The sequence below is a fragment of the Rhinoderma darwinii genome, chromosome 1 (assembly GCF_050947455.1).
Source record: "Rhinoderma darwinii isolate aRhiDar2 chromosome 1, aRhiDar2.hap1, whole genome shotgun sequence".
NCBI lineage: Eukaryota > Metazoa > Chordata > Amphibia > Anura > Rhinodermatidae > Rhinoderma > Rhinoderma darwinii.
Window position 1 is genome coordinate 247,432,457 of NC_134687.1, and position 25,462 is coordinate 247,457,918.

The following is a 25,462-nucleotide window of genomic DNA, read 5'->3' on the forward strand; positions in this document are numbered from 1 at the left end:
ATAATAAAAAGTCAACCGCACCACGGATTCCCAGACAGTCTCCCACACTGGTACTAGCGAGGCCTTAAGCTGTGTAACTTCTGCGATCTGACGAGAGCAGGCACATTCAGCTTAGAATGGCCATTGATATTAAATGCTTTAATCCATAGTACTTTTTAATCGATTGTGAAACAAAATCTAAACGACATAATAAAAATTCAACCGCACCACGGATTCCCAGACAGTCTCCCACACTGGTACTAGCGAGGCCTTAAGCTGTGTAACTTCTGCGATCTGACGAGAGCAGGCACATTCAGCTTAGAATGGCCATTGATATTAAATGCTTTAATCCATAGTACTTTTTAATCGATTGTGAAACAAAATCTAAACGACATAATAAAAAGGTCAACCGCACCACGGATTCCCAGACAGTCTCCCACACTGGTACTAAGGAGGCCTTACGCTGTGTAACTTCTGCGATCTGACGAGAGCAGGGACATTCAGCTTAGAATGGCCATTGACATTAAAGGCTTTAATCCATAGTCCTTTTTAATCGATTGTGAAACAAAATCTAAACGACATAATAAAAATTCAACCGCACCACGGATTCCCAGACAGTCTCCCACACTGGTACTAGCGAGGCCTTAAGCTGTGTAACTTCTGCATTCTGACCAGAGCAGGCACATTCAGCTTAGAATGGCCATTGACGTTAAATGCTTTAATCCATAGTCCTATTTAATCTATTGTGAAACAAAATCTAAACGACATAATAAAAAGTCAACCGCACCACGGATTCCCAGACAGTCTCCCACACTGGTACTAGCGAGGCCTTAAGCTGTGTAACTTCTGCGATCTGACGAGAGCAGGCACATTCAGCTTAGAATGGCCATTGACATTAAATGCTTTAATCCATAGTACTTTTTAATCGATTGTGAAACAAAATCTAAACGACATAATAAAAAGTCAACCGCACCACGGATTCCCAGACAGTCTCCCACACTGGTACTAGCGAGGCCTTAAGCTGTGTAACTTCTGCGATCTGACGAGAGCAAGCACATTCAGCTTAGAATGGCCATTGACATCAAAAAAATGCTTTAATCCATAGTCCTTTTTAATCGATTGTGAAACAAAATCTAAACGACATAATAAAAAGTCAACCGCACCACGGATTCCCAGACAGTCTCCCACACTGGTACTACCGAGGCCTTAAGCTGTGTAACTTCTGCGATCTGACGAGAGCAGGCACATTCAGCTTAGAATGAACATTGACATTAAAAGCCTTAATCCATAGTCCTATTTAATCTATTGTGAAACAAAATCTAAACAACATAATAAAAAGTCAACCGCACCACGGAATCCCAGACAGTCTCCCACACTGGTACTAGCGAGGCCTTAAGCTGTGTAACTTCTGCGTTCTGACCAGAGCAGGCACATTCAGCTTAGAATGGCCATTGACGTTAAATGCTTTAATCCATAGTCCTATTTAATCTATTGTGAAACAAAATCTAAACGACATAATAAAAAGTCAACCGCACCACGGATTCCCAGACAGTCTCCCACACTTGTACTAGCGAGGCCTTAAGCTGTGTAACTTCTGCGTTCTGACCAGAGCAGGCACATTCAGCTTAGAATGGCCATTGACATTAAATGCTTTAATCCATAGTACTTTTTAATCGATTGTGAAACAAAATCTAAACGACATAATAAAAAGTCAACCGCACCACGGATTCCCAGACAGTCTCCCACACTGGTACTAGCGAGGCCTTAAGCTGTGTAACTTCTGCGATTTGACGAGAGCAGGCACATTCAGCTTAGAATGGCCATTGACATCAAAAAATGCTTTAATCCATAGTCCTTTTTAATCGATTGTGAAACAAAATCTAAACGACATAATAAAAAGTCAAACGCACCACGGATTCCCAGACAGTCTCCCACACTGGTACTAGCGAGGCCTTAAGCTGTGTAACTTCTGCGATCTGACGAGAGCAGGCACATTCAGCTTAGAATGGCCTTTGACATTAAAAGCTTTAATCCATAGTCCTATTTAATCTATTGTGAAACAAAATCTAAACAACATAATAAAAAGGCAACCGCACCACGGATTCCCAGACAGTCTCCCACACTGGTACTAGCGAGGCCTTAAGCTGTGTAACTTCTGCGATCTGACGAGAGCAGGCACATTCAGCTTAGAATGGCCATTGACATTAAATGCTTTAATCCATAGTACTTTTTAATCGATTGTGAAACAAAATCTAAACGACATAATAAAAAGTCAACCGCACCACGGATTCCCAGACAGTCTCCCACACTGGTACTAGCGAGGCCTTAAGCTGTGTAAATTCTGCGATCTGACGAGAGCAAGCACATTCAGCTTAGAATAGCCATTGACATCAAAAAATGCTTTAATCCATAGTCCTTTTTAATCGATTGTGAAACAAAATCTAAACGACATAATAAAACGTCAACCGCACCACGGATTCCCAGACAGTCTCCCACACTGGTACTACCGAGGCCTTAAGCTGTGTAACTTCTGCGATCTGACGAGAGCAGGCACATTCAGCTTAGAATGACCATTGACATTAAAAGCCTTAATCCATAGTCCTATTTAATCTATTGTGAAACAAAATCTAAACAACATAATAAAAAGTCAACCGCACCACGGATTCCCAGACAGTCTCCCACACTGGTACTAGCGAGGCCTTAAGCTGTGTAACTTCTGCGATCTGACGAGAGCAGGGACATTCAGCTTAGAATGGCCATTGACATTAAAGGCTTTAATCCATAGTCCTATTTAATCGATTGTGAAACAAAATCTAAACGACATAATAAAAATTCAACCGCACCACGGAATCCCAGACAGTCTCCCACACTGGTACTAGCGAGGCCTTAAGCTGTGTAACTTCTGCGTTCTGACCAGAGCAGGCACATTCAGCTTAGAATGGCCATTGACGTTAAATGCTTTAATCCATAGTCCTATTTAATCTATTGTGAAACAAAATCTAAACGACATAATAAAAAGTCAACCGCACCACGGATTCCCAGACAGTCTCCCACACTTGTACTAGCGAGGCCTTAAGCTGTGTAACTTCTGCGATCTGACGAGAGCAGGCACATTCAGCTTAGAATGGCCATTGACATTAAATGCTTTAATCCATAGTACTTTTTAATCGATTGTGAAACAAAATCTAAACGACATAATAAAAAGTCAACCGCACCACGGATTCCCAGACAGTCTCCCACACTGGTACTAGCGAGGCCTTAAGCTGTGTAACTTCTGCGATCTGACGAGAGCAGGCACATTCAGCTTAGAATGGCCATTGATATTAAATGCTTTAATCCATAGTACTTTTTAATCGATTGTGAAACAAAATCTAAACGACATAATAAAAATTCAACCGCACCACGGATTCCCAGACAGTCTCCCACACTGGTACTAGCGAGGCCTTAAGCTGTGTAACTTCTGCGATCTGACGAGAGCAGGCACATTCAGCTTAGAATGGCCATTGATATTAAATGCTTTAATCCATAGTACTTTTTAATCGATTGTGAAACAAAATCTAAACGACATAATAAAAAGGTCAACCGCACCACGGATTCCCAGACAGTCTCCCACACTGGTACTAAGGAGGCCTTAAGCTGTGTAACTTCTGCGATCTGACGAGAGCAGGGACATTCAGCTTAGAATGGCCATTGACATTAAAGGCTTTAATCCATAGTCCTTTTTAATCGATTGTGAAACAAAATCTAAACGACATAATAAAAATTCAACCGCACCACGGATTCCCAGACAGTCTCCCACACTGGTACTAGCGAGGCCTTAAGCTGTGTAACTTCTGCATTCTGACCAGAGCAGGCACATTCAGCTTAGAATGGCCATTGACGTTAAATGCTTTAATCCATAGTCCTATTTAATCTATTGTGAAACAAAATCTAAACGACATAATAAAAAGTCAACCGCACCACGGATTCCCAGACAGTCTCCCACACTGGTACTAGCGAGGCCTTAAGCTGTGTAACTTCTGCGATCTGACGAGAGCAGGCACATTCAGCTTAGAATGGCCATTGACATTAAATGCTTTAATCCATAGTACTTTTTAATCGATTGTGAAACAAAATCTAAACGACATAATAAAAAGTCAACCGCACCACGGATTCCCAGACAGTCTCCCACACTGGTACTAGCGAGGCCTTAAGCTGTGTAACTTCTGCGATCTGACGAGAGCAAGCACATTCAGCTTAGAATGGCCATTGACATCAAAAAAATGCTTTAATCCATAGTCCTTTTTAATCGATTGTGAAACAAAATCTAAACGACATAATAAAAAGTCAACCGCACCACGGATTCCCAGACAGTCTCCCACACTGGTACTACCGAGGCCTTAAGCTGTGTAACTTCTGCGATCTGACGAGAGCAGGCACATTCAGCTTAGAATGAACATTGACATTAAAAGCCTTAATCCATAGTCCTATTTAATCTATTGTGAAACAAAATCTAAACAACATAATAAAAAGTCAACCGCACCACGGAATCCCAGACAGTCTCCCACACTGGTACTAGCGAGGCCTTAAGCTGTGTAACTTCTGCGTTCTGACCAGAGCAGGCACATTCAGCTTAGAATGGCCATTGACGTTAAATGCTTTAATCCATAGTCCTATTTAATCTATTGTGAAACAAAATCTAAACGACATAATAAAAAGTCAACCGCACCACGGATTCCCAGACAGTCTCCCACACTTGTACTAGCGAGGCCTTAAGCTGTGTAACTTCTGCGTTCTGACCAGAGCAGGCACATTCAGCTTAGAATGGCCATTGACATTAAATGCTTTAATCCATAGTACTTTTTAATCGATTGTGAAACAAAATCTAAACGACATAATAAAAAGTCAACCGCACCACGGATTCCCAGACAGTCTCCCACACTGGTACTAGCGAGGCCTTAAGCTGTGTAACTTCTGCGATTTGACGAGAGCAGGCACATTCAGCTTAGAATGGCCATTGATATTAAATGCTTTAATCCATAGTACTTTTTAATCGATTGTGAAACAAAATCTAAACGACATAATAAAAATTCAACCGCACCACGGATTCCCAGACAGTCTCCCACACTGGTACTAGCGAGGCCTTAAGCTGTGTAACTTCTGCGATCTGACGAGAGCAGGCACATTCAGCTTAGAATGGCCATTGATATTAAATGCTTTAATCCATAGTACTTTTTAATCGATTGTGAAACAAAATCTAAACGACATAATAAAAAGTCAACCGCACCACGGATTCCCAGACAGTCTCCCACACTGGTACTAGCGAGGCCTTAAGCTGTGTAACTTCTGCGATCTGACGAGAGCAGGTACATTCAGCTTAGAATGGCCATTGACATCAAAAAATGCTTTAATCCATAGTCCTTTTTAATCGATTGTGAAACAAAATCTAAACGACATAATAAAAAGTCAACCGCACCATGGATTCCCAGACAGTCTCCCACACTGGTACTAGCGAGGCCTTAAGCTGTGTAACTTCTGCAATCTGACCAGAGCAGGGACATTCTGCTTAGGATGGCCATTGACATTAAATGCTTTAATCCATAGTCCTTTTTAATCGATTGTGAAACAAAATCTAAACGACATAATAAAAATTCAACCGCACCACGGATTCCCAGACAGTCTCCCACACTGGTACTAGCGAGGCCTTAAGCTGTGTAACTTCTGCGATCTGACGAGAGCAGGCACATTCAGCTTAGAATGGCCATTGACATTAAATGCTTTAATCCATAGTCCTATTTAATCTATTGTGAAACAAAATCTAAACGACATAATAAAAAGTCAACCGCACCACGGATTCCCAGACAGTCTCTCACACTGGTACTAGCGAGGCGTTAAGCTGTTTAACTTCTGCGATCTAACGAGAGCAGGCACATTCAGCTTAGAATGGCCATTAACATTAAATGCTTTAATCCATAGTCCTTTTTAATCGATTGTGAAACAAAATCTAAACGACATAATAAAAAGGCAACCGCACCACGGATTCCCAGACAGTCTCCCACACTGGTACTAGCGAGGCCTTAAGCTGTGTAACTTCTGCGATCTGACGAGAGCAGGCACATTCAGCTTAGAATGGCCATTGACGTTAAATACTTTAATCCATAGTCCTATTTAATCTATTGTGAAACAAAATCTAAACGACATAATAAAAAGTCAAACGCACCACGGATTCCAAGACAGTCTCCCACACTAGTACTAGCGAGGCGTTAAGATGTGTAACTTCTGCGATCTAACGAGAGCAGGAACATTCAGCTTAGAATGGCCATTGACATTAAAAGCCTTAATCCATAGTCCTATTTAATCTATTGTGAAATAAAATCTAAACAACATAATAAAAAGTCAACCGCACCACGGATTCCCAGACAGTATCCCACACTGGTACTAGCGAGGCCTTAAGCTGTGTAACTTCTGCGATCTGACGAGGGCAGGCACATTCAGCTTAGAATGGCCATTGACATTAAATGCTTTAATCCATAGTCCTTTTTAATCGATTGTGAAACAAAATCTAAACGACATAATAAAAAGTCAACCGCACCACGGATTCCCAGACAGCCTCCCACACTGGTACTAGCGAGGCCTTAAGCTGAGTAACTTCTGCGATCTGACGAGAGCAGGGACATTCAGCTTAGAATGGCCATTGACATTAAATGCTTTAATCCATAGTCCTTTTTAATCGATTGTGAAACAAAATCTAAACGACATAATAAAAATTAAACCGCACCACGGATTCCCAGACAGTCTCCCACACTGGTACTAGCGAGGCCTTAAGCTGTGTAACTTCTGCGATCTGACGAGAGCAGGCACATTCAGCTTAGAATGGCCATTGACGTTAAATGCTTTAATCCATAGTACTATTTAATCTATTGTGAAACAAAATCTAAACGACATAATAAAAAGTCAACCGCACCACGGATTCCCAGACAGTCTCCCACACTGGTACTAGCGAGGCCTTAAGCTGTGTAACTTCTGCGATCTGACGAGAGCAGGCACATTCAGCTTAGAATGGCCATTGACATTAAATGCTTTAATCCATAGTCCTTTTTAATCGATTGTGAAACAAAATCTAAACGACATAATAAAAAGTCAACCGCACCACGGATTCCCAGACAGTCTCCCACACTGGTACTAGCGAGGCCTTAAGCTGTGTAACTTTTGCGATCTGACGAGAGCAGGCACATTCAGCTTAGAATGGCCATTGACACTAAATGCTTTAATCCATAGTCCTTTTTAATCGATTGTGAAACAAAATCTAAACGACATAATAAAAATTAAACCGCACCACGGATTCCCAGACAGTCTCCCACACTGGTACTAGCGAGGCCTTAAGCTGTGTAACTTCTGCGATCTGACGAGAGCAGGCACATTCAGCTTAGAATGGCCATTGACGTTAAATGCTTTAATCCATAGTCCTATTTAATCTACTGTGAAACAAAATCTAAACGACATAATAAAAAGTCAACCGCACCACTGATTCCCAGACAGTCTCCCACACTGGTACTAGCGAGGCCTTAAGCTGTGTAACTTCTGCAATCTGACGAGAGCAGGCACATTCAGCTTAGAATGGCCATTGACACTAAATGTTTTAATCCATAGTCCTTTTTAATCGATTGTGAAACAAAATCTAAACGACATAATAAAAAGGCAACCGCACCAAGGATTCCCAGACAGTCTCCCACACTGGTACTAGCGAGGCCTTAAGCTGTGTAACTTCTGCGTTCTGACGAGAGCAGGCACATTCAGCTTAGAATGGCCATTGGCGTTAAATGTTTTAATCCATAGTCCTATTTAATCTATTGTGAAACAAAATCTAAACTACATAATAAAAAGAAAACCGCACCACGGATTCCCAGACAGTCTCCCACACTGGTACTAGCGAGGCCTTAAGCTGTGCAACTTCTGCGATCTGACGAGAGCAGGGACATTCAGCTTAGAATGGCCATTGACGTTAAATGCTTTAATCCATAGTCCTATTTAATCTATTGTGAAACAAAATCTAAACGACATAATAAAAAGTCAACCGCACCACGGATTCCCAGACAGTCTCCCACACTAGTACTAGCGAGGCGTTAAGCTGTGTAACTTCTGCGATCTAACGAGAGCAGGCACATTCAGCTTAGAATGGCCATTGGCATTAAATGCTTTAATCCATAGTCCTTTTTAATCGATTGTGAAACAAAATCTAAACGAGATAATAAAAAGTGAAACGCACCACGGATTCCCAGACAGTCTCCCACACTGGTACTAGCGAGGCCTTAAGCTGTGTAACTTCTGCAATCCGACGAGAGCAGGCACATTCAGCTTAGAATGGCCATTGACGTTAAATGCTTTAATCCATAGTCCTATTTAATCTATTGTGAAACAAAATCTAAACGACATTATAAAAAGTCAACCGCACCACGGATTCCCAGACAGTCTCCCACACTGGTACTAGCGAGGCGTTAAGCTGTTTAACTTCTGCGATCTAACGAGAGCAGGCACATTCAGCTTAGAATGGCCATTAACATTAAAGGCTTTAATCCATAGTCCTTTTTAATCGAAAGTGAAACAAAATCTAAACGACATAATAAAAAGTCAACCGCACCACGGATTCCCAGACAGTCTCCCACACTGGTACTAGCGAGGCCTTAAGCTGTGTAACTTCTGCGATCTGACGAGAGCAGGCACATTCAGCTTAGAATGGCCATTGACATTAAATCCTTTAATCCATAGTCCTTTTTAATCGATTGTGAAACAAAATCTAAACGACATAATAAAAAGTCAACCGCACCATGGATTCCCAGACAGTCTCCCACACTGGTACTAGCGAGGACTTAAAGCTGTGTAATTTCTGCGATCTGACGAGAGCAGGGACATTCAGCTTGGAATGGCCATTGACATTAAATGCTTTAATCCATAGTCCTTTTTAATCGATTGTGAAACAAAATCTAAACGACATAATAAAAATTCAACCGCACCACGGATTCCCAGACAGTCTCCCACACTGGTACTAGCGAGGCCTTAAGCTGTGTAACTTCTGCGATCTGACGAGGGCAGGGACTTTCAGCTTAGAATGGCCATTGACATTAAATGATTTAATCCATAGTCCTTTTTAATCGATTGTGAAACAAAATCTAAACGACATAATAAAAATTCAACCGCACCACGGATTCCCAGACAGTCTCCCACACTGGTACTAGCGAGGCGTTAAGCTGTGTAACTTCAGCGATCTAACGAGAGCAGGCACATTCAGCTTAGAATGGCCATTGACATTAAATGCTTTAATCCATAGTCCTTTTTAATCGATTGTGAAACAAAATCTAAACGACATAATAAAAAGACAACCACACCACGGATTCCCAGACAGTCTCCCACACTGGTACTAGCAAGGCCATAAGCTGTGTAACTTCTGCGATCTGACGATAGCAGGCACATTCAGCTTAGAATGGCCATTGACATTAAAAGCCTTAATCCATAGTCCTATTTAATCTATTGTGAAACAAAATCTAAACAACATAATAAAAAGTCAACCGCACCACAGATTCCCAGACAGTCTCCCACACTGGTACTAGCGAGGCCTTAAGCTGTGCAACTTCTGCGATCTGACGAGAGCAGGGACATTCAGCTTAGAATGGCCATTGACATAAAATGCTATATTCCATAGTCCTTTTTAATCGATTGTGAAACAAAATCTAAACGACATAATAAAAATTCAATCGCACCACGGATTCCCAGACAGTCTCCCACACTGGTACTAGCGAGGCCTTAAGCTGTGTAACTTCTGCGTTCTGACGAGAGCAGGCACATTCAGCTTAGAATGGCCATTGACGTTAAATGCTTTAATCTATAGTCCTATTTAATCTATTGTGAAACAAAATCTAAACGACATAATAAAAAGTCAACCGCACCACGGATTCCCAGACAGTCTCCCACACTGGTACTAGCGAGGCCTTAAGCTGTGTAACTTCTGCGATCTGACGAGGGCAGGCACATGCAGCTTAGAATGGCCATTGACATTAAATGCTTTAATCCATAGTCCTTTTTAATCGATTGTGAAACAAAATCTAAACGACATAATAAAAATTCAACCGCACCACGGATTCCCAGACAGTCTCCCACACTAGTACTACCGAGGCCTTAAGCTGTGTAACTTCTGCGATCTGACGAGAGCAGGCACATTCAGCTTAGAATTGCCATTGACATTAAATGCTTTAATCCATAGTCCTTTTTAATCGATTGTGAAACAAAATCTAAACGACATAATAAAAAGTCAACCGCACCACGGATTCCCAGACAGTCTCCCACACTTATACTAGCGAGGCCTTAAGCTGTGTAACTTCTGTGATTTGACGAGAGCAGGCACATTCAGCTTAGAATGGCCATTGACATTAAATGTTTTAATCCATAGTCCTGTTTAATCGATTGTGAAACAAAATCTAAACGACATAATAAAAAGTCAACCGCACCACGGATTCCCAGACAGTCTCCCACACTGGTACTAGCGAGGCCTTAAGCTGTGTAACTTCTGCGATCTGACGAGAGCAGGGACATTCAGCTTAGAATGGGCATTGACATTAAATGCTTTAATCCATAGTCCTTTTTAATCGATTGTGAAACAAAATCTAAACGACATAATAAAAATTCAACCACACCACGGATTCCCAGACAGTCTCCCACAATGATACTAGTGAGGCCTTAAGCTGTGTAACTTCTGCGTTCTGACGAGAGCAGGCACATTCAGCTTAGAATAGCCATTGACGTTAAATGCTTTAATCCATAGTCCTATTTAATCTATTGTGAAACAAAATCTAAACGACATAATAAAAAGTCAACCGCACCACGGATTCCCAGACAGTCTCCCACACTGGTACTAGCGAGGCCTTAAGCTGTGTAACTTCTGCGATCTGACGAGAGCAGGCACATTCAGCTTAGAATGGCAATTGACATTAAAAACCTTAATCCATAGTCCCATTTAATCTATTGTGAAACAAAATCTAAACAACATAATAAAGAGTCAACCGCACCACGGATTCCCAGACAGTCTCCCACACTGGTACTAGCGAGGCCTTAAGCTGTGTAACTTCTGCGATCTGACGAGAGCAGGCACATTCAGCTTAGAATGGCCATTGACATTAAAAGCCTTAATCCATAGTCCTATTTAATCTATTGTGAAACAAAATCTAAACAACATAATAAAAAGTCAACCGCACCACGGATTCCCAGACAGTCTCCCACACTGGTACTAGCGAGGCCTTAAGCTGTGTAACTTCTGCGATCTGACGAGAGAAGGGACATTCAGCTTAGAATGGCCATTGACATTAAATGATTTAATCCATAGTCCTTTTTAATCTATTGTGAAACAAAATCTAAACAACATAATAAAAAGTCAACCACACCACGGATTCCCAGACAGTCTCCCACACTGGTACTAGCGAGGCCTTAAGCTGTGTAACTTCTGCGATCTGACGAGAGCAGGCACATTCAGCTTAGAATGGCCATTGACATTAAAAGCCTTAATCCATAGTCCCATTTAATCTATTGTGAAACAAAATCTAAACAACATAATAAAAAGTCAACCGCACCACGGATTCCCAGACAGTCGCCCACACTGGTACTAGCGAGGCGTTAAGCTGTGTAACTTCAGCGATCTAACGAGAGCAGGCACATTCAGCTTAGAATAGCCATTGACATTAAATCCTTTAATCCATAGTCCTTTTTAATCGATTGTGAAACAAAATCTAAACGACATAATAAAAAGTCAACCGCACCACGGATTCCCAGACAGTCTCCCACACTGGTAAAAGCAAGGCCATAAGCTGTGTAACTTCTGCGATCTGACGATAGCAGGCACATTCAGCTTAGAATGGCCATTGACATTAAAAGCCTTAATCCATAGTCCTATTTAATCTATTGTGAAACAAAATCTAAACAACATAATAAAAAGTCAACCGCACCACGGATTCCCAGACAGTCTCCCACACTGGTACTAGCGAGGCCTTAAGCTGTGTAACTTCTGCGATCTGACGAGAGCAGGGACATTCAGCTTAGAATGGCCATTGATATTAAATGCTATAATCCATAGTCCTTTTTAATCGATTGTGAAACAAAATCTAAACGACATAATAAAAATGCAACCGCACCACGGATTCCCAGACAGTCTCCCACACTGGTACTAGCGAGGCCTTAAGCTGTGTAACTTCTGCGTTTTGACGAGAGCAGGCACATTCAGCTTAGAATGGCCATTGACGTTAAATGCTTTAATCTATAGTCCTATTTAATCTATTGTGAAACAAAATCTAAACGACATAATAAAAAGTCAACCACACGACGGATTCCCAGACAGTCTCCCACACTGGTACTAGCGAGGCCTTAAGCTGTGTAACTTCTGCGATCTGACGAGAGCAGGCACATGCAGTTTAGAATGGCCATTGACATTAAATTCTTTAATCCATAGTCCTTTTTAATCGATTGTGAAACAAAATCTAAACGACATAATAAAAAGTCAACCGCACCACGGATTCCCAGACAGTCTCCCACACTAGTACTACCGAGGCCTTAAGCTGTGTAACTTCTGCGATCTGACGAGAGCATGCACATTCAGCTTAGAATGGCCATTGACATTAAATGCTTTAATCCATAGTCCTTTTTAATCGATTGTGAAACAAAATCTAAACGACATAATAAAAAGTCAACCGCACCACGGATTCCCAGACAGTCTCCCACACTGGTACTAGCGAGGCCTTAAGCTGTGTAACTTCTGTGATCTGACGAGAGCAGGCACATTCAGCTTAGAATGGCCATTGACATTAAATGATTTAATCCATAGTCCTTTTTAATCGATTGTGAAACAAAATCTAAACGACATGATAAAAATTCAACCGCACCACGGATTCCCAGACAGTCTCCCACACTGGTACTAGCGAGGCGTTAAGCTGAGTAACTTCAGCGATCTAACGAGAGCAGGCACATTCAGCTTAGAATGGCCATTGACATTAAATGCTTTAATCCATAGTCCTTTTTAATCGATTGTGAAACAAAATCTAAACGACATAATAAAAAGTCAACCGCACCACGGATTCCCAGACAGTCTCCCACACTGGTACTAGCAAGGCCATAAACTGTGTAACTTCTGCGATCTGACGATAGCAGGCACATTCAGCTTAGAATGGCCATTGACATTAAAAGCCTTAATCCATAGTCCTATTTAATCTATTGTGAAACAAAATCTAAACAACATAATAAAAAGTCAACCGCACCACGGATTCCCAGACAGTCTCCCACACTTGTACTAGCGAGGCCTTAAGCTGTGCAATTTCTGCGATCTGACGAGAGCAGGGACATTCAGCTTAGAATTGCCATTGACGTTAATTGCTTTAATCCATAGTCCTATTTAATCTATTGTGAAACAAAATCTAAACGACATAATAAAAAGTCAACTGCACCACGGATTCCCAGACAGTCTCCCACACTAGTACTAGCGAGGCGTTAAGCTGTGTAACTTCAGCGATCTAACGAGAGCAGGCACATTCAGCTTAGAATGGCCATTGACATTAAATGCGTTAATCCATAGTCCTTTTTAATCGATTGTGAAACAAAATCTAAACGACATAATAAAAAGTCAACCGCACCACGGATTCCCAGACAGTCTCCCACACTAGTACTAGCGAGGCGTTAAGCTGTGTAACTTCTGCGATCTAACGAGAGCAGGCACATTCAGCTTAGAATGGCCAATGGCATAAAATGCGTTAATCCATAGTCCTTTTTAATCGATTGTGAAACAAAATCTAAACGACATAATAAAAAGTCAAACGCACCACGGATTCCCAGACAGTCTCCCACACTGGTACTAGCGAGGCCTTAAGCTGTGTAACTAATGCGATCTGACGAGAGCATTCACATTCAGCTTAGAATGGCCATTGACATCAAAAAATGCTTTAATCCATAGTCCTTTTTAATCGATTGTGAAACAAAATCTAAACGACATAATAAAAAGTCAACTGCACCACGGATTCCCAGACAGTCTCCCACACTGGTACTAGCGAGGCCTTAAGCTGTGTAACTTCTGCAATCTGATGAGAGCAGGGACATTAAGCTTAGAATTGCCATTGACATTAAATGCTTTAATCCATAGTCCTTTTTAATCGATTGTGAAACAAAATCTAAACGACATAATAAAAATTCAACCGCACCACGGATTCCCAGACAGTCTCCCACACTGGTACTAGCGAGGCCTTAAGCTGTGTAACTTCTGCGATCTGACGAGAGCAGGCACATTCAGCTTAGAATGGCCATTGACGTTAAATGCTTTAATCCATAGTCCTATTTAATCTATTGTGAAACAAAATCTAAACGACATAATAAAAATTCAACCGCACCACGGATTCCCAGACAGTCTCCCACACTGGTACTAGCGAGGCCTTAAGCTGTGTAACTTCTGCGATCTGACGAGAGCAGGCACATTCAGCTTAGAATGGCCATTGACATTAAATCCTTTAATCCATAGTCCTTTTTAATCGATTGTGAAACAAAATCTAAACGACATAATAAAAAGTCAACCGCACCATGGATTCCCAGACAGTCTCCCACACTGGTACTAGCGAGGCCTTAAAGCTGTGTAACTTCTGCGATCTGACGAGAGCAGGGACATTCAGCTTAGAATGGCCGTTGACATTAAATGCTTTAATCCATAGTCCTTTTTAATCGATTGTGAAACAAAATCTAAACGACATAATAAAAATTCAACCGCACCACGGATTCCCACACTGGTACTAGCGAGGACTTAAGCTGTGTAACTTCTGCGATCTGACGAGAGCAGGCACATTCAGCTTAGAATGGCCATTGACATTAAATCCTTTAATCCATAGTCCTATTTAATCTATTGTGAAACAAAATCTAAACGACATAATAAAATGTCAACCGCACCACGGATTCCCAGACAGTCTCCCACACTGGCACTAGCGAGACGTTAAGCTGTGTAACTTCTGCGATCTAACGAGAGCAGGCACATTCATCTTAGAATGGCCATTGACATTAAATGCTTTAATCCATAGTCCTTTTTAATCGATTGTGAAACAAAATCTAAACAACATAATAAAAAGTCAACCGCACCACGGATTCCCAGACACTTTTTCCCACACTGGTACTAGCGAGGCCTTAAGCTGTGTAACTTCTGCGATCTGACAAGAGCAGGGACACTCAGCTTAGAATGGCCATTGACATCAAATGCTTTAATCCATAGTCCTTTTTAATCGATTGGGAAACAAAATCTAAACGACATAATAAAAATTCAACCGCACCACGGATTCCCAGACAGTCTCCCACACTGGTACTAGCGAGGCCTTAAGCTGTGTAACTTCTGCGATCTGACGAGAGCAGGGACATTCAGCTTAGAATGGCCATTGACATTAAAAGCCTTAATCCATAGTCCTATTTAATCTATTGTGAAACAAAATCTAAACAACATAATAAAAAGTCAACCGCACCACGGATTCCCAGACAGTCTCCCACACTGGTACTAGCGAGGCCTTAAGCTGTGTAACTTCTGCGATCTGACGAGAGCAGGGACATTTGGCTTAGAATTGCCATTGACGTCAAATGCTTTAATCCATAGTCCTATTTAATCTATTGTGAAACAAAATCTAAACGACATAATAAAAAGTCAACCGCACCACGGATTCCCAGACAGTCTCCCACACTGGTACTAGCAAAGCCATAAGCTGTGTAACTTCTGCGATCTGACGATAAAAGGCACATTCAGCTTAGAATGGCCATTGACATTAAAAGCCTTAATCCATAGTCCTATTTAATCTATTGTGAAACAGAATCTAAACAACATAATAAAAAGTCAACCGCATCACGGATTCCCAGACAGTCTCCCACACTGGTACTAGCGAGGCCTTAAGCTGTGTAACTTCTGCGATCTGACGAGAGCAGGCACATTCAGCTTAGAATGGCCATTGACATTAAAAGCCTTAATCCATAGTCCTATTTAATCTATTGTGAAACAAAATCTAAACAACATAATAAAAAGTCAACCGCACCACGTATTCCCAGACAGTCTCCCACACTGGTACTAGCGAGGCCTTAAGCTGTGTAACTTCTGCGTTCTGACGAGGGCAGGCACATTCAGCTTAGAATGGCCATTGACGTTAAATGCTTTAATCTATAGTCCTATTTAATCTATTGTGAAACAAAATCTAAACGACATAATAAAAAGTCAACCACACCACGGATTCCCAGACAGTCTCCCACACTGGTACTAGCGAGGCCTTAAGCTGTGTAACTTCTGCGATCTGACGAGAGCAGGCACATGCAGCTTAGAATGGCCATTGACATTAAATTCTTTAATCCATAGTCCTTTTTAATCGATTGTGAAACAAAATCTAAACGACATAATAAAAAGTCAACCGCACCACGGATTCCCAGACAGTCTCCCACACTAGTACTACCGAGGCCTTAAGCTGTGTAACTTCTGCGATCTGACGAGAGCAGGCACATTCAGCTTAGAATGGCCATTGACATTAAATGCTTTAATCCATAGTCCTTTTTAATCGATTGTGAAACAAAATCTAAACGACATAATAAAAAGTCAACCGCACCACGGATTCCCAGACAGTCTCCCACACTGGTACTAGCGAGGCCTTAAGCTGTGTAACTTCTGCGATCTGACGAGAGCAGGCACATTCAGCTTAGAATGGCCATTGACGTTAAATGCTTTAATCCATAGTCCTATTTAATCTATTGTGAAACAAAATCTAAACGACATAATAAAAAGTCAACCGCATCACGGATTCCCAGACAGTCTCCCACACTGGTACTAGCAAGGCCATAAGCTGTGTAACTTCTGCGATCTGACGATAGCAGGCACATTCAGCTTAGAATGGCCATTGACATTAAAAGCCTTAATCCATAGTCCTATTTAATCTATTGTGAAACAAAATCTAAACAACATAATAAAAAGTCAACCGCACCACGGATTCCCAGACAGTCTCCCACACTGGTACTAGCGAGGCCTTAAGCTGTGTAACTTCTGCGATCTGACGAGAGCAGGGACATTCAGCTTAGAATGGCCATTGACATTAAATGCTATATTCCATAGTCCTTTTTAATCGATTGTGAAACAAAATCTAAACGACATAATAAAAATTCAACCGCACCACGGATTCCCGGACAGTCTCCCACACTGGTACTAGCGAGGCCTTAAGCTGTGTAACTTCTGCGTTCTGACGAGAGCAGGCACATTCAGCTTAGAATGGCCATTGACGTTAAATGCTTTAATCTATAGTCCTATTTAATCTATTGTGAAACAAAATCTAAACGACATAATAAAAAGTCAACCGCACCATGGATTCCCAGACAGTCTCCCACACTGGTACTAGCGAGGGCTTAAGCTGTGTAACTTCTGCGATCTGACGAGAGCAGGCACATTCAGCTTAGAATGGCCATTGACGTTAAATGCTTTAATCCATAGTCCTATTTAATCTACTGTGAAACAAAATCTAAACGACATAATAAAAAGTCAACCGCACCACTGATTCCCAGACAGTCTCCCACACTGGTACTAGCGAGGCCTTAAGCTGTGTAACTTCTGCAATCTGACGAGAGCAGGCACATTCAGCTTAGAATGGCTATTGACACTAAATGTTTTAATCCATAGTCCTTTTTAATCGATTGTGAAACAAAATCTAAACGACATAATAAAAAGGCAACCGCACCACGGATTCCCAGACAGTCTCCCACACTGGTACTAGCGAGGCCTTAAGCTGTGTAACTTCTGCGTTCTGACGAGAGCAGGCACATTCAGCTTAGAATGGCCATTGGCGTTAAATGTTTTAATCCATAGTCCTATTTAATCTATTGTGAAACAAAATCTAAACGACATAATAAAAAGAAAACCGCACCACGGATTCCCAGAGAGTCTCCCACACTGGTACTAGCGAGGCCTTAAGCTGTGCAACTTCTGCGATCTGACGAGAGCAGGGACATTCAGCTTAGAATGGCCATTGACATTAAATGCTTTAATCCATAGTCCTTTTTAATCGATTGTGAAACAAAATCTAAACGACATAATAAAAAGTCAACCGCACCACGGATTCCCAGACAGTCTCCCACACTTGTACTTGCGAGGCCTTAAGCTGTGCAACTTCTGCGATCTGACGAGAGCAGGGACATTCAGCTTAGAATGGCCATTGACGTTAAATGCTTTAATCCATAGTCCTATTTAATCTATTGTGAAACAAAATCTAAACGACATAATAAAATGTCAACCGCACCACGGATTCCCAGACAGTCTCCCACACTAGTACTAGCGAGGCGTTAAGCTGTGTAACTTCTGCGATCTAACGAGAGCAGGCACATTCAGCTTAGAATGGCCATTGGCATTAAATGCTTTAATCCATAGTCCTTTTTAATCGATTGTGAAACAAAATCTAAACGACATAATAAAAATTCAACCGCACCACGGATTCCCAGACAGTCTCCCACACTGGTACTAGCGAGGCCTTAAGCTGTGTAACTTCTGCGATCTGACGAGGGCAGGGACTTTCAGCTTAGAATGGCCATTGACATTAAATGATTTAATCCATAGTCCTTTTTAATCGATTGTGAAACAAAATCTAAACGACATAATAAAAATTCAACCGCACCACGGATTCCCAGACAGTCTCCCACACTGGTACTAGCGAGGCGTTAAGCTGTGTAACTTCAGCGATCTAACGAGAGCAGGCACATTCAGCTTAGAATGGCCATTGACATTAAATGCTTTAATCCATAGTCCTTTTTAATCGATTGTGAAACAAAATCTAAACGACATAATAAAAAGTCAACCGCACCACGGATTCCCAGACAGTCTCCCACATTGGTACTAGCAAGGCCGTAAGCTGTGTAACTTCTGCGATCTGACGATAGCAGGCACATTCAGCTTAGAATGGCCATTGACATTAAAAGCCTTAATCCATAGTCCTATTTAATCTATTGTGAAACAAAATCTAAACAACATAATAAAAAGTCAACCGCACCACGGATTCCCAGACAGTCTCCCACACTGGTACTAGCGAGGCCTTAAGCTGTGTAACTTCTGCGATCTGACGAGAGCAGGGACATTCAGCTTAGAATGGCCATTGACATTAAATGCTATATTCCATAGTCCTTTTTAATCGATTGTGAAACAAAATCTAAACGACATAATAAAAATTCAATCGCACCACGGATTCCCAGACAGTGTCCCACACTGGTACTAGCGAGGCCTTAAGCTGTGTAACTTCTGCGTTCTGACGAGAGCAGGCACATTCAGCTTAGAATGGCCATTGACGTTAAATGCTTTAATCTATAGTCCTATTTAATCTATTGTGAAACAAAATCTAAACGACATAATAAAAAGTCAACCGCACCACGGATTCCCAGACAGCCTCCCACACTGGTACTAGCGAGGCCTTAAGCTGTGTAACTTCTGCGATCTGACGAGAGCAGGCACATGCAGCTTAGAATGGCCATTGACATTAAATGCTTTAATCCATAGTCCTTTTTAATCGATTGTGAAACAAAATCTAAACGACATAATAAAAAGTCAACCGCACCACGGATTCCCAGACAGTCTCCCACACTTATACTAGCGAGGCCTTAAGCTGTGTAACTTCTGTGATCTGACGAGAGGAGGCACATTCAGCTTAGAATGGCCATTGACATTAAATGTTTTAATCCATAGTCCTGTTTAATCGATTGTGAAACAAAATCTAAACGACATAATAAAAAGTCAACCGCACCACGGATTCCCAGACAGTCTCCCACACTGGTACTAGCGAGGCCTTAAGCTGTGTAACTTCTGCGATCTGACGAGAGCAGGGACATTCAGCTTAGAATGGGCATTGACATTAAATGCTTTAATCCATAGTCCTTTTTAATCGATTGTGAAACAAAATCTAAACGACATAATAAAAATTCAACCACACCACGGATTCCCAGACAGTCTCCCACAATGATACTAGTGAGGCCTTAAGCTGTGTAACTTCTGCGTTCTGACGAGAGCAGGCACATTCAGCTTAGAATGGCCATTGACGTTAAATACTTTAATCCATAGTCCTATTTAATCTATTGTGAAACAAAATCTAAACGACATAATAAAAAGTCAACCGCACCACGGATTCCCAGACAGTCTCCCACACTGGTACTAGCGAGGCCTTAAGCTGTGTAACTTCTGCGATCTGACGAGAGCAGGCACATTCAGCTTAGAATGGCAATTGACATTAAAAGCCTTAATCCATAGTCCCATTTAATCTATTGTGAAACAAAATCTAAACAACATAATAAAGAGTCAACCGCACCACGGATTCCCAGACAGTCTCCCACACTGGTACTAGCGAGGCCTTAAGCTGTGTAACTTCTGCGATCTGACGAGAGCAGGCACATTCAGCTTAGAATGGCCATTGACATTAAAAGCCTTAATCCATAGTCCTATTTAATCTATTGTGAAACAAAATCTAAACAACATAATAAAAAGTCAACCGCACCACGGATTCCCAGACAGTCTCCCACACTGGTACTAGCGAGGCCTTAAGCTGTGTAACTTCTGCGATCTGACGAGAGAAGGGACATTCAGCTTAGAATGGCCATTGACATTAAATGATTTAATCCATAGTCCTTTTTAATCTATTGTGAAACAAAATCTAAACAACATAATAAAAAGTCTCCCACACTGGTACTAGCGAGGCCTTAAACTGTGTAACTTCTGCGATCTGACGAGAGCAGGCACATTCAGCTTAGAATGGCCATTGACAATAAAAGCCTTAATCCATAGTCCCATTTAATCTATTGTTAAACAAAATCTAAACAACATAATAAAAAGTCAACCGCACCACGGATTCCCAGACAGTCTCCCACACTGGTACTAGCGAGGCGTTAAGCTGTGTAACTTCAGCGATCTAACGAGAGCAGGCACATTCAGCTTAGAATAGCCATTGACATTAAATCCTTTAATCCATAGTCCTTTTTAATCGATTGTGAAACAAAATCTAAACGACATAATAAAAAGTCAACCGCACCACGGATTCCCAGACAGTCTCCCACACTGGTAAAAGCAAGGCCATAAGCTGTGTAACTTCTGCGATCTGACGATAGCAGGCACATTCAGCTTAGAATGGCCATTGACATTAAAAGCCTTAATCCATAGTCCTATTTAATCTATTGTGAAACAAAATCTAAACAACATAATAAAAAGTCAACCGCACCACGGATTCCCAGACAGTCTCCCACACTGGTACTAGCGAGGCCTTAAGCTGTGTAACTTCTGCGATCTGACGAGAGCAGGGACATTCAGCTTAGAATGGCCATTGATATTAAATGCTATAATCCATAGTCCTTTTTAATCGATTGTGAAACAAAATCTAAACGACATAATAAAAATGCAACCGCACCATGGATTCCCAGACAGTCTCCCACACTGGTACTAGCGAGGCCTTAAGCTGTGTAACTTCTGCGTTCTGACGAGAGCAGGCACATTCAGCTTAGAATGGCCATTGACGTTAAATGCTTTAATCTATAGTCCTATTTAATCTATTGTGAAACAAAATCTAAACGACATAATAAAAAGTCAACCACACCACGGATTCCCAGACAGTCTCCCACACTGGTACTAGCGAGGCCTTAAGCTGTGTAACTTCTGCGATCTGACGAGAGCAGGCACATGCAGTTTAGAATGGCCATTGACATTAAATTCTTTAATCCATAGTCCTTTTTAATCGATTGTGAAACAAAATCTAAACGACATAATAAAAAGTCAACCGCACCACGGATTCCCAGACAGTCTCCCACACTAGTACTACCGAGGCCTTAAGCTGTGTAACTTCTGCGATCTGACGAGAGCATGCACATTCAGCTTAGAATGGCCATTGACATTAAATGCTTTAATCCATAGTCCTTTTTAATCGATTGTGAAACAAAATCTAAACGACATAATAAAAAGTCAACCGCACCACGGATTCCCAGACAGTCTCCCACACTGGTACTAGCGAGGCCTTAAGCTGTGTAACTTCTGTGATCTGACGAGAGCAGGCACATTCAGCTTAGAATGGCCATTGACATTAAATGATTTAATCCATAGTCCTTTTTAATCGATTGTGAAACAAAATCTAAACGACATGATAAAAATTCAACCGCACCACGGATTCCCAGACAGTCTCCCACACTGGTACTAGCGAGGCGTTAAGCTGAGTAACTTCAGCGATCTAACGAGAGCAGGCACATTCAGCTTAGAATGGCCATTGACATTAAATGCTTTAATCCATAGTCCTTTTTAATCGATTGTGAAACAAAATCTAAACGACATAATAAAAAGTCAACCGCACCACGGATTCCCAGACAGTCTCCCACACTGGTACTAGCAAGGCCATAAACCGTGTAACTTCTGCGATCTGACGATAGCAGGCACATTCAGCTTAGAATGGCCATTGACATTAAAAGCCTTAATCCATAGTCCTATTTAATCTATTGTGAAACAAAATCTAAACAACATAATAAAAAGTCAACCGCACCACGGATTCCCAGACAGTCTCCCACACTTGTACTAGCGAGGCCTTAAGCTGTGCAACTTCTGCGATCTGACGAGAGCAGGGACATTCAGCTTAGAATTGCCATTGACGTTAAATGCTTTAATCCATAGTCCTATTTAATCTATTGTGAAACAAAATCTAAACGACATAATAAAAAGTCAACTGCACCACGGATTCCCAGACAGTCTCCCACACTAGTACTAGCGAGGCGTTAAGCTGTGTAACTTCAGCGATCTAACGAGAGCAGGCACATTCAGCTTAGAATGGCCATTGACATTAAATGCGTTAATCCATAGTCCTTTTTAATCGATTGTGAAACAAAATCTAAACGACATAATAAAAAGTCAACCGCACCACGGATTCCCAGACAGTCTCCCACACTGGTACTAGCAAGGCCATAAACTGTGTAACTTCTGCGATCTGACGATAGCAGGCACATTCAGCTTAGAATGGCCATTGACATTAAAAGCCTTAATCCATAGTCCTATTTAATCTATTGTGAAACAAAATCTAAACAACATAATAAAAAGTCAACCGCACCACGGATTCCCAGACAGTCTCCCACACTTGTACTAGCGAGGCCTTAAGCTGTGCAACTTCTGCGATCTGACGAGAGCAGGGACATTCAGCTTAGAATGGCCATTGACGTTAAATGCTTTAATCCATAGTCCTATTTAATCTATTGTGAAACAAAATCTAAACGACATAATAAAAAGTCAACCGCACCACGGATTCCCAGACAGTCTCCCACACTAGTACTAGCGAGGCGTTAAGCTGTGTAACTTCTGCGATCTAACGAGAGCAGGCACATTCAGCTTAGAATGGCCATTGGCATAAAATGCGTTAATCCATAGTCCTTTTTAATCGATTGTGAAACAAAATCTAAACGACATAATAAAAAGTCAAACGCACCACGGATTCCCAGACAGTCTCCCACACTGGTACTAGCGAGGCCTTAAGCTGTGTAACTAATGCGATCTGACGAGAGCATTCACATTCAGCTTAGAATGGCCATTGACATCAAAAAATGCTTTAATCCATAGTCCTTTTTAATCGATTGTGAAACAAAATCTAAACGACATAATAAAAAGTCAACTGCACCACGGATTCCCAGACAGTCTCCCACACTGGTACTAGCGAGGCCTTAAGCTGTGTAACTTCTGCAATCTGACGAGAGCAGGGACATTAAGCTTAGAATTGCCATTGACATTAAATGCTTTAATCCATAGTCCTTTTTAATCGATTGTGAAACAAAATCTAAACGACATAATAAAAATTCAACCGCACCACGGATTCCCAGACAGTCTCCCACACTGGTACTAGCGAGGCCTTAAGCTGTGTAACTTCTGCGATCTGACGAGAGCAGGCACATTCAGCTTAGAATGGCCATTGACGTTAAATGCTTTAATCCATAGTCCTATTTAATCTATTGTGAAACAAAATCTAAACGACATAATAAAAATTCAACCGCACCACGGATTCCCAGACAGTCTCCCACACTGGTACTAGCGAGGCCTTAAGCTGTGTAACTTCTGCGATCTGACGAGAGCAGGCACATTCAGCTTAGAATGGCCATTGACATTAAATCCTTTAATCCATAGTCCTTTTTAATCGATTGTGAAACAAAATCTAAACGACATAATAAAAAGTCAACCGCACCATGGATTCCCAGACAGTCTCCCACACTGGTACTAGCGAGGCCTTAAAGCTGTGTAACTTCTGCGATCTGACGAGAGCAGGGACATTCAGCTTAGAATGGCCGTTGACATTAAATGCTTTAATCCATAGTCCTTTTTAATCGATTGTGAAACAAAATCTAAACGACATAATAAAAATTCAACCGCACCACGGATTCCCACACTGGTACTAGCGAGGACTTAAACTGTGTAACTTCTGCGATCTGACGAGAGCAGGCACATTCAGCTTAGAATGGCCATTGACATTAAATCCTTTAATCCATAGTCCTATTTAATCTATTGTGAAACAAAATCTAAACGACATAATAAAATGTCAACCGCACCACGGATTCCCAGACAGTCTCCCACACTGGCACTAGCGAGACGTTAAGCTGTGTAACTTCTGCGATCTAACGAGAGCAGGCACATTCATCTTAGAATGGCCATTGACATTAAATGCTTTAATCCATAGTCCTTTTTAATCGATTGTGAAACAAAATCTAAACGACATAATAAAAAGTCAACCGCACCACGGATTCCCAGACAATCTCCCACACTGGTACTAGCGAGGCCTTAAGCTGTGTAACTTCTGCGATCTGACGAGAGCAGGGACATTTGGCTTAGAATTGCCATTGACGTCAAATGCTTTAATCCATAGTCCTATTTAATCTATTGTGAAACAAAATCTAAACGACATAATAAAAATTCAAACGCACCACGGATTCCCAGACAGTCTCCCACACTGGTACTAGCGAGGCCTTAAGCTGTGTAACTTCTGCGATCTGACGAGAGCAGGGACATTTGGCTTAGAATTGCCATTGACGTCAAATGCTTTAATCCATAGTCCTATTTAATCTATTGTGAAACAAAATCTAAACGACATAATAAAAAGTCAACCGCACCACGGATTCCCAGACAGTCTCCCACACTGGTACTAGCAAAGCCATAAGCTGTGTAACTTCTGCGATCTGACGATAAAAGGCACATTCAGCTTAGAATGGCCATTGACATTAAAAGCCTTAATCCATAGTCCTATTTAATCTATTGTGAAACAGAATCTAAACAACATAATAAAAAGTCAACCGCATCACGGATTCCCAGACAGTCTCCCACACTGGTACTAGCGAGGCCTTAAGCTGTGTAACTTCTGCGATCTGACGAGAGCAGGCACATTCAGCTTAGAATGGCCATTGACATTAAAAGCCTTAATCCATAGTCCTATTTAATCTATTGTGAAACAAAATCTAAACAACG

At 41.5% G+C, this 25,462-nt stretch overlaps 101 pseudogenes; all 101 read right to left on the reverse strand.

Moving 5' to 3' along the window:
- Window positions 1-9: 9 nt before the first annotated feature.
- LOC142735872 (5S ribosomal RNA) lies at window positions 10-128 on the reverse strand (annotated as a pseudogene).
- A 67-nt stretch (window positions 129-195) lies between these two features.
- LOC142736318 (5S ribosomal RNA) lies at window positions 196-314 on the reverse strand (annotated as a pseudogene).
- A 68-nt stretch (window positions 315-382) lies between these two features.
- LOC142687699 (5S ribosomal RNA) lies at window positions 383-501 on the reverse strand (annotated as a pseudogene).
- Window positions 502-568: 67 nt separating this feature from the next.
- LOC142707176 (5S ribosomal RNA) lies at window positions 569-687 on the reverse strand (annotated as a pseudogene).
- Window positions 688-754: 67 nt separating this feature from the next.
- LOC142670907 (5S ribosomal RNA) lies at window positions 755-873 on the reverse strand (annotated as a pseudogene).
- Window positions 874-940: 67 nt separating this feature from the next.
- Window positions 941-1,059, reverse strand: LOC142734043 (5S ribosomal RNA; annotated as a pseudogene).
- A 71-nt stretch (window positions 1,060-1,130) lies between these two features.
- Window positions 1,131-1,249, reverse strand: LOC142736822 (5S ribosomal RNA; annotated as a pseudogene).
- Window positions 1,250-1,316: 67 nt separating this feature from the next.
- Window positions 1,317-1,435, reverse strand: LOC142696300 (5S ribosomal RNA; annotated as a pseudogene).
- Window positions 1,436-1,502: 67 nt separating this feature from the next.
- Window positions 1,503-1,621, reverse strand: LOC142675577 (5S ribosomal RNA; annotated as a pseudogene).
- Window positions 1,622-1,688: 67 nt separating this feature from the next.
- Window positions 1,689-1,807, reverse strand: LOC142738182 (5S ribosomal RNA; annotated as a pseudogene).
- Window positions 1,808-1,878: 71 nt separating this feature from the next.
- On the reverse strand, window positions 1,879-1,995 carry LOC142690875 (5S ribosomal RNA; annotated as a pseudogene).
- Window positions 1,996-2,063: 68 nt separating this feature from the next.
- Window positions 2,064-2,182, reverse strand: LOC142735634 (5S ribosomal RNA; annotated as a pseudogene).
- Window positions 2,183-2,249: 67 nt separating this feature from the next.
- LOC142670555 (5S ribosomal RNA) lies at window positions 2,250-2,368 on the reverse strand (annotated as a pseudogene).
- A 70-nt stretch (window positions 2,369-2,438) lies between these two features.
- On the reverse strand, window positions 2,439-2,557 carry LOC142723175 (5S ribosomal RNA; annotated as a pseudogene).
- Window positions 2,558-2,624: 67 nt separating this feature from the next.
- LOC142725975 (5S ribosomal RNA) lies at window positions 2,625-2,743 on the reverse strand (annotated as a pseudogene).
- A 253-nt stretch (window positions 2,744-2,996) lies between these two features.
- On the reverse strand, window positions 2,997-3,115 carry LOC142736204 (5S ribosomal RNA; annotated as a pseudogene).
- A 67-nt stretch (window positions 3,116-3,182) lies between these two features.
- On the reverse strand, window positions 3,183-3,301 carry LOC142735873 (5S ribosomal RNA; annotated as a pseudogene).
- Window positions 3,302-3,368: 67 nt separating this feature from the next.
- On the reverse strand, window positions 3,369-3,487 carry LOC142736319 (5S ribosomal RNA; annotated as a pseudogene).
- Window positions 3,488-3,555: 68 nt separating this feature from the next.
- LOC142736813 (5S ribosomal RNA) lies at window positions 3,556-3,674 on the reverse strand (annotated as a pseudogene).
- A 67-nt stretch (window positions 3,675-3,741) lies between these two features.
- Window positions 3,742-3,860, reverse strand: LOC142707198 (5S ribosomal RNA; annotated as a pseudogene).
- A 67-nt stretch (window positions 3,861-3,927) lies between these two features.
- Window positions 3,928-4,046, reverse strand: LOC142671019 (5S ribosomal RNA; annotated as a pseudogene).
- Window positions 4,047-4,113: 67 nt separating this feature from the next.
- On the reverse strand, window positions 4,114-4,232 carry LOC142734054 (5S ribosomal RNA; annotated as a pseudogene).
- Window positions 4,233-4,303: 71 nt separating this feature from the next.
- LOC142736823 (5S ribosomal RNA) lies at window positions 4,304-4,422 on the reverse strand (annotated as a pseudogene).
- Window positions 4,423-4,489: 67 nt separating this feature from the next.
- Window positions 4,490-4,608, reverse strand: LOC142696307 (5S ribosomal RNA; annotated as a pseudogene).
- Window positions 4,609-4,675: 67 nt separating this feature from the next.
- Window positions 4,676-4,794, reverse strand: LOC142675588 (5S ribosomal RNA; annotated as a pseudogene).
- Window positions 4,795-4,861: 67 nt separating this feature from the next.
- LOC142687217 (5S ribosomal RNA) lies at window positions 4,862-4,980 on the reverse strand (annotated as a pseudogene).
- Window positions 4,981-5,047: 67 nt separating this feature from the next.
- On the reverse strand, window positions 5,048-5,166 carry LOC142736320 (5S ribosomal RNA; annotated as a pseudogene).
- A 67-nt stretch (window positions 5,167-5,233) lies between these two features.
- LOC142701347 (5S ribosomal RNA) lies at window positions 5,234-5,352 on the reverse strand (annotated as a pseudogene).
- A 256-nt stretch (window positions 5,353-5,608) lies between these two features.
- On the reverse strand, window positions 5,609-5,727 carry LOC142736520 (5S ribosomal RNA; annotated as a pseudogene).
- Window positions 5,728-5,794: 67 nt separating this feature from the next.
- On the reverse strand, window positions 5,795-5,913 carry LOC142694993 (5S ribosomal RNA; annotated as a pseudogene).
- A 67-nt stretch (window positions 5,914-5,980) lies between these two features.
- On the reverse strand, window positions 5,981-6,099 carry LOC142735635 (5S ribosomal RNA; annotated as a pseudogene).
- A 253-nt stretch (window positions 6,100-6,352) lies between these two features.
- LOC142668755 (5S ribosomal RNA) lies at window positions 6,353-6,471 on the reverse strand (annotated as a pseudogene).
- Window positions 6,472-6,538: 67 nt separating this feature from the next.
- Window positions 6,539-6,657, reverse strand: LOC142738441 (5S ribosomal RNA; annotated as a pseudogene).
- A 67-nt stretch (window positions 6,658-6,724) lies between these two features.
- LOC142674631 (5S ribosomal RNA) lies at window positions 6,725-6,843 on the reverse strand (annotated as a pseudogene).
- Window positions 6,844-6,910: 67 nt separating this feature from the next.
- LOC142671125 (5S ribosomal RNA) lies at window positions 6,911-7,029 on the reverse strand (annotated as a pseudogene).
- A 67-nt stretch (window positions 7,030-7,096) lies between these two features.
- LOC142736059 (5S ribosomal RNA) lies at window positions 7,097-7,215 on the reverse strand (annotated as a pseudogene).
- A 67-nt stretch (window positions 7,216-7,282) lies between these two features.
- LOC142674653 (5S ribosomal RNA) lies at window positions 7,283-7,401 on the reverse strand (annotated as a pseudogene).
- Window positions 7,402-7,468: 67 nt separating this feature from the next.
- Window positions 7,469-7,587, reverse strand: LOC142671030 (5S ribosomal RNA; annotated as a pseudogene).
- Window positions 7,588-7,654: 67 nt separating this feature from the next.
- Window positions 7,655-7,773, reverse strand: LOC142676317 (5S ribosomal RNA; annotated as a pseudogene).
- Window positions 7,774-7,840: 67 nt separating this feature from the next.
- On the reverse strand, window positions 7,841-7,959 carry LOC142712027 (5S ribosomal RNA; annotated as a pseudogene).
- A 67-nt stretch (window positions 7,960-8,026) lies between these two features.
- Window positions 8,027-8,145, reverse strand: LOC142698380 (5S ribosomal RNA; annotated as a pseudogene).
- A 253-nt stretch (window positions 8,146-8,398) lies between these two features.
- LOC142737064 (5S ribosomal RNA) lies at window positions 8,399-8,517 on the reverse strand (annotated as a pseudogene).
- Window positions 8,518-8,584: 67 nt separating this feature from the next.
- Window positions 8,585-8,703, reverse strand: LOC142671230 (5S ribosomal RNA; annotated as a pseudogene).
- Window positions 8,704-8,957: 254 nt separating this feature from the next.
- LOC142685771 (5S ribosomal RNA) lies at window positions 8,958-9,076 on the reverse strand (annotated as a pseudogene).
- Window positions 9,077-9,515: 439 nt separating this feature from the next.
- Window positions 9,516-9,634, reverse strand: LOC142686687 (5S ribosomal RNA; annotated as a pseudogene).
- Window positions 9,635-9,701: 67 nt separating this feature from the next.
- Window positions 9,702-9,820, reverse strand: LOC142735602 (5S ribosomal RNA; annotated as a pseudogene).
- Window positions 9,821-9,887: 67 nt separating this feature from the next.
- Window positions 9,888-10,006, reverse strand: LOC142738487 (5S ribosomal RNA; annotated as a pseudogene).
- Window positions 10,007-10,073: 67 nt separating this feature from the next.
- LOC142736399 (5S ribosomal RNA) lies at window positions 10,074-10,192 on the reverse strand (annotated as a pseudogene).
- Window positions 10,193-10,445: 253 nt separating this feature from the next.
- Window positions 10,446-10,564, reverse strand: LOC142670268 (5S ribosomal RNA; annotated as a pseudogene).
- Window positions 10,565-10,631: 67 nt separating this feature from the next.
- LOC142709821 (5S ribosomal RNA) lies at window positions 10,632-10,750 on the reverse strand (annotated as a pseudogene).
- Window positions 10,751-10,817: 67 nt separating this feature from the next.
- Window positions 10,818-10,936, reverse strand: LOC142733999 (5S ribosomal RNA; annotated as a pseudogene).
- A 67-nt stretch (window positions 10,937-11,003) lies between these two features.
- Window positions 11,004-11,122, reverse strand: LOC142671352 (5S ribosomal RNA; annotated as a pseudogene).
- A 67-nt stretch (window positions 11,123-11,189) lies between these two features.
- LOC142686399 (5S ribosomal RNA) lies at window positions 11,190-11,308 on the reverse strand (annotated as a pseudogene).
- Window positions 11,309-11,375: 67 nt separating this feature from the next.
- Window positions 11,376-11,494, reverse strand: LOC142732884 (5S ribosomal RNA; annotated as a pseudogene).
- Window positions 11,495-11,933: 439 nt separating this feature from the next.
- LOC142737181 (5S ribosomal RNA) lies at window positions 11,934-12,052 on the reverse strand (annotated as a pseudogene).
- A 67-nt stretch (window positions 12,053-12,119) lies between these two features.
- Window positions 12,120-12,238, reverse strand: LOC142702641 (5S ribosomal RNA; annotated as a pseudogene).
- Window positions 12,239-12,491: 253 nt separating this feature from the next.
- On the reverse strand, window positions 12,492-12,610 carry LOC142731520 (5S ribosomal RNA; annotated as a pseudogene).
- Window positions 12,611-12,677: 67 nt separating this feature from the next.
- LOC142736949 (5S ribosomal RNA) lies at window positions 12,678-12,796 on the reverse strand (annotated as a pseudogene).
- A 439-nt stretch (window positions 12,797-13,235) lies between these two features.
- On the reverse strand, window positions 13,236-13,354 carry LOC142711372 (5S ribosomal RNA; annotated as a pseudogene).
- Window positions 13,355-13,421: 67 nt separating this feature from the next.
- LOC142702796 (5S ribosomal RNA) lies at window positions 13,422-13,540 on the reverse strand (annotated as a pseudogene).
- A 442-nt stretch (window positions 13,541-13,982) lies between these two features.
- On the reverse strand, window positions 13,983-14,101 carry LOC142688812 (5S ribosomal RNA; annotated as a pseudogene).
- Window positions 14,102-14,168: 67 nt separating this feature from the next.
- On the reverse strand, window positions 14,169-14,287 carry LOC142736521 (5S ribosomal RNA; annotated as a pseudogene).
- Window positions 14,288-14,354: 67 nt separating this feature from the next.
- Window positions 14,355-14,473, reverse strand: LOC142736522 (5S ribosomal RNA; annotated as a pseudogene).
- A 67-nt stretch (window positions 14,474-14,540) lies between these two features.
- LOC142696764 (5S ribosomal RNA) lies at window positions 14,541-14,660 on the reverse strand (annotated as a pseudogene).
- Window positions 14,661-15,275: 615 nt separating this feature from the next.
- Window positions 15,276-15,394, reverse strand: LOC142737945 (5S ribosomal RNA; annotated as a pseudogene).
- Window positions 15,395-15,461: 67 nt separating this feature from the next.
- LOC142705622 (5S ribosomal RNA) lies at window positions 15,462-15,580 on the reverse strand (annotated as a pseudogene).
- A 253-nt stretch (window positions 15,581-15,833) lies between these two features.
- LOC142738141 (5S ribosomal RNA) lies at window positions 15,834-15,952 on the reverse strand (annotated as a pseudogene).
- Window positions 15,953-16,019: 67 nt separating this feature from the next.
- On the reverse strand, window positions 16,020-16,138 carry LOC142731052 (5S ribosomal RNA; annotated as a pseudogene).
- A 67-nt stretch (window positions 16,139-16,205) lies between these two features.
- On the reverse strand, window positions 16,206-16,324 carry LOC142736774 (5S ribosomal RNA; annotated as a pseudogene).
- A 67-nt stretch (window positions 16,325-16,391) lies between these two features.
- LOC142665641 (5S ribosomal RNA) lies at window positions 16,392-16,510 on the reverse strand (annotated as a pseudogene).
- A 67-nt stretch (window positions 16,511-16,577) lies between these two features.
- On the reverse strand, window positions 16,578-16,696 carry LOC142671473 (5S ribosomal RNA; annotated as a pseudogene).
- A 253-nt stretch (window positions 16,697-16,949) lies between these two features.
- On the reverse strand, window positions 16,950-17,068 carry LOC142725987 (5S ribosomal RNA; annotated as a pseudogene).
- A 67-nt stretch (window positions 17,069-17,135) lies between these two features.
- Window positions 17,136-17,254, reverse strand: LOC142736861 (5S ribosomal RNA; annotated as a pseudogene).
- Window positions 17,255-17,321: 67 nt separating this feature from the next.
- On the reverse strand, window positions 17,322-17,440 carry LOC142693622 (5S ribosomal RNA; annotated as a pseudogene).
- A 67-nt stretch (window positions 17,441-17,507) lies between these two features.
- On the reverse strand, window positions 17,508-17,626 carry LOC142674849 (5S ribosomal RNA; annotated as a pseudogene).
- Window positions 17,627-17,693: 67 nt separating this feature from the next.
- LOC142735760 (5S ribosomal RNA) lies at window positions 17,694-17,812 on the reverse strand (annotated as a pseudogene).
- Window positions 17,813-18,065: 253 nt separating this feature from the next.
- On the reverse strand, window positions 18,066-18,184 carry LOC142706954 (5S ribosomal RNA; annotated as a pseudogene).
- Window positions 18,185-18,251: 67 nt separating this feature from the next.
- LOC142703747 (5S ribosomal RNA) lies at window positions 18,252-18,370 on the reverse strand (annotated as a pseudogene).
- Window positions 18,371-18,437: 67 nt separating this feature from the next.
- On the reverse strand, window positions 18,438-18,556 carry LOC142685782 (5S ribosomal RNA; annotated as a pseudogene).
- A 439-nt stretch (window positions 18,557-18,995) lies between these two features.
- On the reverse strand, window positions 18,996-19,114 carry LOC142725998 (5S ribosomal RNA; annotated as a pseudogene).
- Window positions 19,115-19,181: 67 nt separating this feature from the next.
- LOC142738193 (5S ribosomal RNA) lies at window positions 19,182-19,300 on the reverse strand (annotated as a pseudogene).
- A 67-nt stretch (window positions 19,301-19,367) lies between these two features.
- Window positions 19,368-19,486, reverse strand: LOC142737252 (5S ribosomal RNA; annotated as a pseudogene).
- Window positions 19,487-19,739: 253 nt separating this feature from the next.
- On the reverse strand, window positions 19,740-19,858 carry LOC142670279 (5S ribosomal RNA; annotated as a pseudogene).
- A 67-nt stretch (window positions 19,859-19,925) lies between these two features.
- Window positions 19,926-20,044, reverse strand: LOC142697955 (5S ribosomal RNA; annotated as a pseudogene).
- A 67-nt stretch (window positions 20,045-20,111) lies between these two features.
- On the reverse strand, window positions 20,112-20,230 carry LOC142734121 (5S ribosomal RNA; annotated as a pseudogene).
- Window positions 20,231-20,297: 67 nt separating this feature from the next.
- On the reverse strand, window positions 20,298-20,416 carry LOC142671605 (5S ribosomal RNA; annotated as a pseudogene).
- Window positions 20,417-20,483: 67 nt separating this feature from the next.
- LOC142686410 (5S ribosomal RNA) lies at window positions 20,484-20,602 on the reverse strand (annotated as a pseudogene).
- A 598-nt stretch (window positions 20,603-21,200) lies between these two features.
- LOC142737182 (5S ribosomal RNA) lies at window positions 21,201-21,319 on the reverse strand (annotated as a pseudogene).
- A 67-nt stretch (window positions 21,320-21,386) lies between these two features.
- LOC142696186 (5S ribosomal RNA) lies at window positions 21,387-21,505 on the reverse strand (annotated as a pseudogene).
- A 67-nt stretch (window positions 21,506-21,572) lies between these two features.
- On the reverse strand, window positions 21,573-21,691 carry LOC142677664 (5S ribosomal RNA; annotated as a pseudogene).
- Window positions 21,692-21,758: 67 nt separating this feature from the next.
- On the reverse strand, window positions 21,759-21,877 carry LOC142731525 (5S ribosomal RNA; annotated as a pseudogene).
- Window positions 21,878-21,944: 67 nt separating this feature from the next.
- LOC142736951 (5S ribosomal RNA) lies at window positions 21,945-22,063 on the reverse strand (annotated as a pseudogene).
- Window positions 22,064-22,688: 625 nt separating this feature from the next.
- Window positions 22,689-22,807, reverse strand: LOC142702807 (5S ribosomal RNA; annotated as a pseudogene).
- A 253-nt stretch (window positions 22,808-23,060) lies between these two features.
- On the reverse strand, window positions 23,061-23,179 carry LOC142698216 (5S ribosomal RNA; annotated as a pseudogene).
- A 67-nt stretch (window positions 23,180-23,246) lies between these two features.
- LOC142698402 (5S ribosomal RNA) lies at window positions 23,247-23,365 on the reverse strand (annotated as a pseudogene).
- A 67-nt stretch (window positions 23,366-23,432) lies between these two features.
- LOC142708789 (5S ribosomal RNA) lies at window positions 23,433-23,551 on the reverse strand (annotated as a pseudogene).
- Window positions 23,552-23,621: 70 nt separating this feature from the next.
- Window positions 23,622-23,740, reverse strand: LOC142697782 (5S ribosomal RNA; annotated as a pseudogene).
- Window positions 23,741-23,807: 67 nt separating this feature from the next.
- Window positions 23,808-23,926, reverse strand: LOC142736523 (5S ribosomal RNA; annotated as a pseudogene).
- Window positions 23,927-23,993: 67 nt separating this feature from the next.
- Window positions 23,994-24,112, reverse strand: LOC142736525 (5S ribosomal RNA; annotated as a pseudogene).
- Window positions 24,113-24,179: 67 nt separating this feature from the next.
- On the reverse strand, window positions 24,180-24,299 carry LOC142696775 (5S ribosomal RNA; annotated as a pseudogene).
- Window positions 24,300-25,284: 985 nt separating this feature from the next.
- Window positions 25,285-25,403, reverse strand: LOC142738142 (5S ribosomal RNA; annotated as a pseudogene).
- Window positions 25,404-25,462: the final 59 nt, after the last annotated feature.